This window comes from Triticum dicoccoides, chromosome 4B, assembly GCF_002162155.2.
Source record: "Triticum dicoccoides isolate Atlit2015 ecotype Zavitan chromosome 4B, WEW_v2.0, whole genome shotgun sequence".
In the NCBI taxonomy this organism is placed as follows: domain Eukaryota; kingdom Viridiplantae; phylum Streptophyta; class Magnoliopsida; order Poales; family Poaceae; genus Triticum; species Triticum dicoccoides.
The window spans coordinates 78850843-78857113 of record NC_041387.1 but is presented as its reverse complement, the minus strand read 5'-3'; the positions used below and the strand labels follow the sequence as shown (position 1 = coordinate 78857113).

The window sequence follows — 6271 nt, the reverse complement described above, 5'->3', positions numbered from 1 at the left end:
CAAAATGGTCGTGCCGAACGTGTTCTCCGCACTCTTAACGAGAGTGTTCGCGCCTTGCTCTTCCACGCACACATGCCGACGAGGTTTTGGCCCGATGCCCTCGCCACAGCTACCCTTCTCCTTAACATCCGGCCTTGCAAACCCCGGTGGAACTACACCCCTCATCACCTCTTATTTGGGTCACCTCCGTCATACGATGATCTTCATGTTTTCGGTTGCCTTTGTTATCCCAATATCACCGCCACGACACCGCACAAGCTTGCGCCTCGCTCTATCGCTTGTGTTTTTCTTGGCTACCAACCAAACACCAAAGGTTTCCGTTGCTACGACCCGGAGTCCCATCGTGTGATCGTGTCTCGGCACGTGTATTTTGATGAGGTTGTTTTTCCGTTTCAGCAGGCTGCACCGCGTCCCTCGCCACCTCTGGACGCCTCTCCTCGCAGGCCTCGTGGAGCCCTTGCGCTCCCACCGCCTCGCCGTTCGGGCGCGGCTGCGCCTTCGTCGCGTGCTGCCTCGCCGCCCTCGGCGTTTCCTCTGCCGACTCAGGAGGAGTCGGCCTCCCCGGCCACGCCGGGCCCCCGCCTCTTGGCTCTGGAGGAGCCCGTCCCCCCGGCCTCGTTGGGTCGTCGCCCCCCGACTCTGGTGGAGTCGGGCGCCACCCCAGCCGGACCATCAGGGGCCTCGTCGGCTCAGGCGGAGCCGGGCTCTTCGGGCTCCTCTACGCCCACATCGCCGACCGAGCGTGCGCACTCCGGCTCCCTGTCGGCTCTGGAGGAGCCGACCCCCTCGGCCCCGTCGGCCGGGCCCTTGACACCCGTCACAGCGCCGGCTTCTTCTTCGTCATCTGAACCGGTCGCTGTGGTGCCTCGGCGTCGCGGTCCACGCCCGCCTCCTCCGCTACCTCACCATCATATGGTGACGCGTGCCAAGGCCGGTGTGCGCCAGCCGAACCCGCGCTACCACAACCTCAGCGTCACGACCCTCTCTCCGGTTCCGCGATCGGTGCGTTCTGCGTTGAGTGATCCGCATTGGACCGCCGCTATGCGAGTTGAGTACGATGCTCTCGTCGCCAACCGGACCTGGACCCTTGTTCCTCGTCCTCCTGGAGCCAACATCATCTCGGGCAAGTGGGTTTTTCGTCACAAACTCCATCCGGATGGCTCACTGGATCGGTACAAGGCTCGCTGGGTTATCCGAGGATTTGCACAACGTGCTGGCATTGACTTCTCTGAGACTTTCTCTCCGGTCGTCAAACCCGCCACGATTCGTGTGGTGCTTCAGCTGGCTGCTTCTCTTCACTGGCCCGTCCATCAGCTCGACATCAACAATGCTTTTCTGTATGGCCATCTTCAGGAGCGAGTCCTCTGTCAGCAGCCGACTGGGTTCGTTGACCCTCAGCGGCCGGATGATGTTTGTCTGTTGTCCCGGTCCTTATATGGCCTCAAACAGGCTCCGCGCGCTTGGTACCAGCGCATCGCCGGATTCCTTGGTCTTCTTGGGTTTCGCAGCACTACATCTGACACGTCCCTGTTCGTGCTGCATCGGGCTGATCATGTGGCTATGCTTCTGCTCTATGTTGATGATATTGTCATCACTGCCTCCCGCACGGATCTTCTTCGCGACATCATTGGTCGCCTCGGTTCTGAGTTTCGACTGAAGGACCTCGGCGCATTGCACTTCTTCCTCGGCATTAATGTGCGACGTGATGACACTGGGTTCTTTCTGCATCAGGGACGGTATGCTCTTGATCTTCTAGACCGTGCCGGCATGACTGACTGCAAACCAGCCGCCACACCTGCCGAGGCCAAGCCGAAGCTCTCAGCCTCCGCCGGCCAGTCTGCCACCGACGCTGCTCTTTATCGCAGTATTGTGGGCGCCCTTCAGTACCTCACGCTCACCAGACCAGACATTCAGTTCGCAGTCCAGCAAGTTTGCTTGCATATGCACTCGCCTCGTGATGTCCACTGGTCTTTGGTCAAGCGCATTCTTCGGTATATTCGTGGCACTCCGACCTACGGTCTTTGTCTCCGTGCATCCGCCTCGACTCAGCTCCTCGCTTATACTGACGCGGATTGGGCTGGCTGTCCAGACACTCGTCGCTCCACGTCTGGATATTGTGTCTTCTTCGGTGACTCCTTGGTCTCTTGGTCCTCTAAACGGCAGCCCACTGTTTCCCGTTCGAGTGCTGAGGCCGAGTACCGTGCTGTCGCCAATGTTGTTGCGGAGACTTGTTGGCTCCGTCATCTTCTTGGTGAGCTTCGGATTTCTCTTCCGAAGGCTACTGTGGTCTTTTGTGATAACGTATCGGCCACCTATCTCGCGGCTAATCCGGTGCAGCACAAGCGCACTAAACACATCGAGCTCGATGTTCACTTTGTTCGCGAGAAGGTTCAGTTGGGTCAGCTCCGTGTACTTCATGTACCGACCACCCAACAGTTTGCCGATATCATGACCAAGGGATTGCCTACCGCTGCATTCCAGGAGTTCCGTTCCAGTCTTTGCATCGCCGACGCCGACGCCGACGCCGACGCTTCGACTGCGGGGGGGTGTTGAAACGTGATATCCTCGTATTTATTTCCGACTGATTCTCCTCTTATCTCTAGCCTTGTATAGATTGATCTCTAGAGATATTGTAGAGTTAGTTGGCTTGTCACGCAAGACACCTCTTGTATATAATGTAACCGACTCCGATGGAATACAATTGAGTTGCATCCTATAGTCTTCTACACGATGAAGCAGCACTTGTTTGTCCCTTCTTTCATTGGTGGCGGGAGAAAGAGGATCCACCCACTCCCTTATGCTGATTTGAGCCTTCCTTGTGAGTTGGCTCCATTTTTGTTCTTTTATATGTGGGTGTACATACCCGAGGTGAGGAAATAAGTTCAGATTACACTAAGGTGGATCTCTCGATTAATATGCAACTTTTTTATGAATAAAAGGTCTGATATTCTAGTAAGCTTATGTGTGATTTAGTATAGAATTATGCTTTCAAGGTTGTACTAATAGATGACCTTCGCCATTCTCTAATTTTCCCTAGCATGGATTGCCTACTCTACAAGATAAAGTGCCGGTTTATGAGGATATTTTCCAAAAAGAGTTGTTAGGGTATGATGTACTCGATTGATCTATGAGATGACTTGCTTGGTGGCGAAGGTTTTTTACATGTGCTCAGGTAACCATCTACTGACTATATCTTCTAATTTTTGCTTTTTGAGTCCTATGAAATGGTGTAAGTGAATTCATTATAAGTGGAAATTGTGGTTGGATCATGTTAAGAACTTATGCCTTCTGTAACTGATTTTGGCGAAGAAGAACAACTGCATTTTTTTCTCTAGCTTGTGAATGTTGAACACTTTGGTCCTCCTGTTGGTGCTTCTTTCTCATGTGTGTACGTGTTATATTTATGAGGTTGCTATGGGTTTGAAGTGGTTATGATCTATACTTGATGATCCATGAACTGGACTAGGCTTTCTGAATTCTGATAGAATGAGAAGCCTGCAGTAAATATCCAAATGTTCCTCTACCATCACAGCTTGAGTTAATATAATAGTTAATATATAAGGATTTGAATTTTGTTTACAATTTTTTAACCCTGACCAATATGTGGTAAAGATAATAAAACCATCACTTTTAGTTGAGTGAAATCTAAGACCACAATTACATCGACGTGTTGCATGTATGATGTATCTCAGTTCATGTTCTTCAACATTTAAGTGTTTTGGATGATCATGCCTTGTTTCTATAGATTGCCATTTTGTCCAACGAGAATAGTGAAACAGCAAATTTAGTTAACCATCTCATATTTGCATTTGCTTTGTGATGTTTCCATTTTACCTACAATATTTGAAATAAGATCTTTTATTGCTCACTGGGAACAAGCAATAAAAGAGCTGTACTAGAATACAAAGGTTCTTGTGTCTCGCGTGTGGCAGTACCGAGGAGGGACCGACGATGGTCAGCTTGTGCATACTGGCATTGTGGTGCTTGACCAAGAGGTTTGTTTTACATTCTAACACCTGTGCTCATGGTACTGATGATTGCACCTGGCCCTAATTTGCAATGTAAATGTGTAGGGCACCCACATGTATGGCCAGATTCATGCTGACAGCTCAGGCACGGCGGTGCCCATTCTTGCCTCTTTCCCTACGGGATCAGCTACACTTGTCGTGCTGCCTCTTGATGAGGTAAATCTGCTGCTGATTCCCACTTTGAAATTCCCTATCGGTCGTTTAATTCCTCGACTATTTGTTTGGCAGATGAACACTCCTATATCTTCATTCAAAGGAAAAGGGCAGGCTATTATGCCTAAAACACCCAGGTATCAACCTTGCCATTGTCCTGTCGTGCATTCTGAAAATTCTTTTTCTTTGCTTAGAACTGATTTTTGTCCCTTTTAAAACAGCAAATCACCATGCCCAAAAAGTGCTCGCCGCAAACTTTTTACTAAGGCCCTGTTTGGTTCATAAGTCCTAGGACTTTTTTTAGTCCCAACTTATAAGTCCCAAGTCCCTAAAAAGTCCGTACATGTTTGGTTCCTGGGACTTATAAGTCCCTATAAGACCATATTACAACTATAAGTCCCTATAAGTCCCTCCTTGAGAGTCTTATTTCATAAGTCCCAAATGCCCACTTTAAGTCCCTATAAGTCCCTCCTGTTTGGTTTAGATGGGACTTATAGGGACTTTTTTAAGTCCCTAAGCTAATAAGTCCCTGAAAACAAACACCCTCTAAGCCCTCAAAGCCTGAGGAGATTGAACTCTCTGCCTCAGCTGCCAAGGTGGCTAGCCAGGCTGAACAAGGTGCTCTTGCTGGAAATGTTGTTGAAGCTACATCTGTGCCAAATGCTCGTGCCTTTGTTTTATACCTGAATACCTTTTCTCTTCTGCACGAACCATGCTTCATATGAAGTAATATTTGATGGCACCAAATTAAACAGGTCGGTCAAGAAACTGAGCTTATAGCTACTGAAGGTCCAAAGAACAACCTTCCTGACCACACTAAATTCAAGAGGTAAAGACTCATGGCCAATTACATTCAGCTGCCTCGGCATGCAATGTGGTGTCATGCCTGTTGTTTTTCCTTTACCATGCCTTCTTTAAAATCAAAAGCATCCTTCTCTATAGATCTCAGTAATGTTTTCTTCTTCACTGATGCATGCAATGCCATTTGACCAGACTTTCTTTTCTATCACTGCTGTTTTCAAACTTATCAGAGGCTCAATAAAACATCCTTCTACCTTTAAGAAGTAATATGTGTTCTTATTTCTTTCTTGTTCCATGTATAGACAATCCTTGCTGCTGCATGCAAAATAATTTGCTTCATACATGCAGACTAATTAGCCATATGATTGAACTTGCTCTGCGATAAGATTCAGCTGGTCTTCTGCTTGTTTATGTTGTCTTCTATATGATGTGCCTAATGCTTATGTCCTTGTTTTTTTATTACACTATAATTCTTCTTTTTAGTAATGAAGGACATTCAGGACAAACACTGCTGTCAAGCCAGCTGGCGCTCCAAAGAAAGCGAAGCAGTAGTTCTTCCATGGACTAGGCTAGATATGTACATACGGTGTAACCGGCGCTTCTTGAGTTCCATTTTTCCTACAGGTGCGCCAGATGATATGTCGCAATATGATGATAACTTTGGTTCCTCTTCTTTCTCAGGGTGTCTTCTATGTTCTGCTTGCTGAAGAGAGCTTCTCAGCTCTGCTGCGTCGCAGCAACGGTCTGGCCATCGGGTCTGAAGATCGTCAACTCTACACAATTTTGGGCGTGCACCAGGTTTATTTTGTGCAACTTTGTAAGACAAGGCTTTGACACTCGCATAACTATGTCGAGCCACTGTCATGAAAATTCCTCTATTTAGGTCATCGAACAAATCAAGTACTATGCATTGTAAATATCGCCGTCAGCCCTTTCTGCCTTATCTCCCTCCTTATGACAATTTCTACCTTCTGTAAATGCCGTTGGGCCATGCTGCGTAATCTAAGTCTTTTCATTCTTGTTATACTGTGTGTGCTTTCTTATGTCTTGTGTTTGCTGATAGGCTTGCTAATCTAAAAGTCCTTCTTTACTGGTTCACCTTGCATGATAAGCATGATGTCTGTGCCTGTCGGTTCACTATTCCAGCAAATCGTTCGAGGTTCTTTTTGGCCTTCTTTAAATATCGATAGGAACTCATTAGTAAATCAAAGTTAAGAATCGACAACTAAATTAAATGTTTAGCGCACGGAAACTTGATTTGTTTTTGTAAAAGGCCTGCTAACATCACA

General features: G+C 47.8%; 1 long non-coding RNA gene across 5 annotated transcripts; it reads left to right on the top strand.

Moving 5' to 3' along the window:
• The first annotated feature begins 2728 nt into the window (after window positions 1–2728).
• LOC119295133 lies at window positions 2729–5983 on the top strand. Of its 5 annotated transcripts, none has more exons than XR_005143771.1 (7): window positions 2729–2818; window positions 3038–3172; window positions 3854–3995; window positions 4074–4184; window positions 4257–4318; window positions 4937–5010; window positions 5466–5983. It is a non-coding gene; the product is annotated as an uncharacterized LOC119295133 (long non-coding RNA). The 5 variants fall into 5 exon arrangements; XR_005143770.1 differs by having other exon boundaries at window positions 2735–2868; XR_005143769.1 differs by having other exon boundaries at window positions 2735–3172; window positions 3880–3995.
• The last annotated feature ends 288 nt before the right edge of the window (window positions 5984–6271 follow it).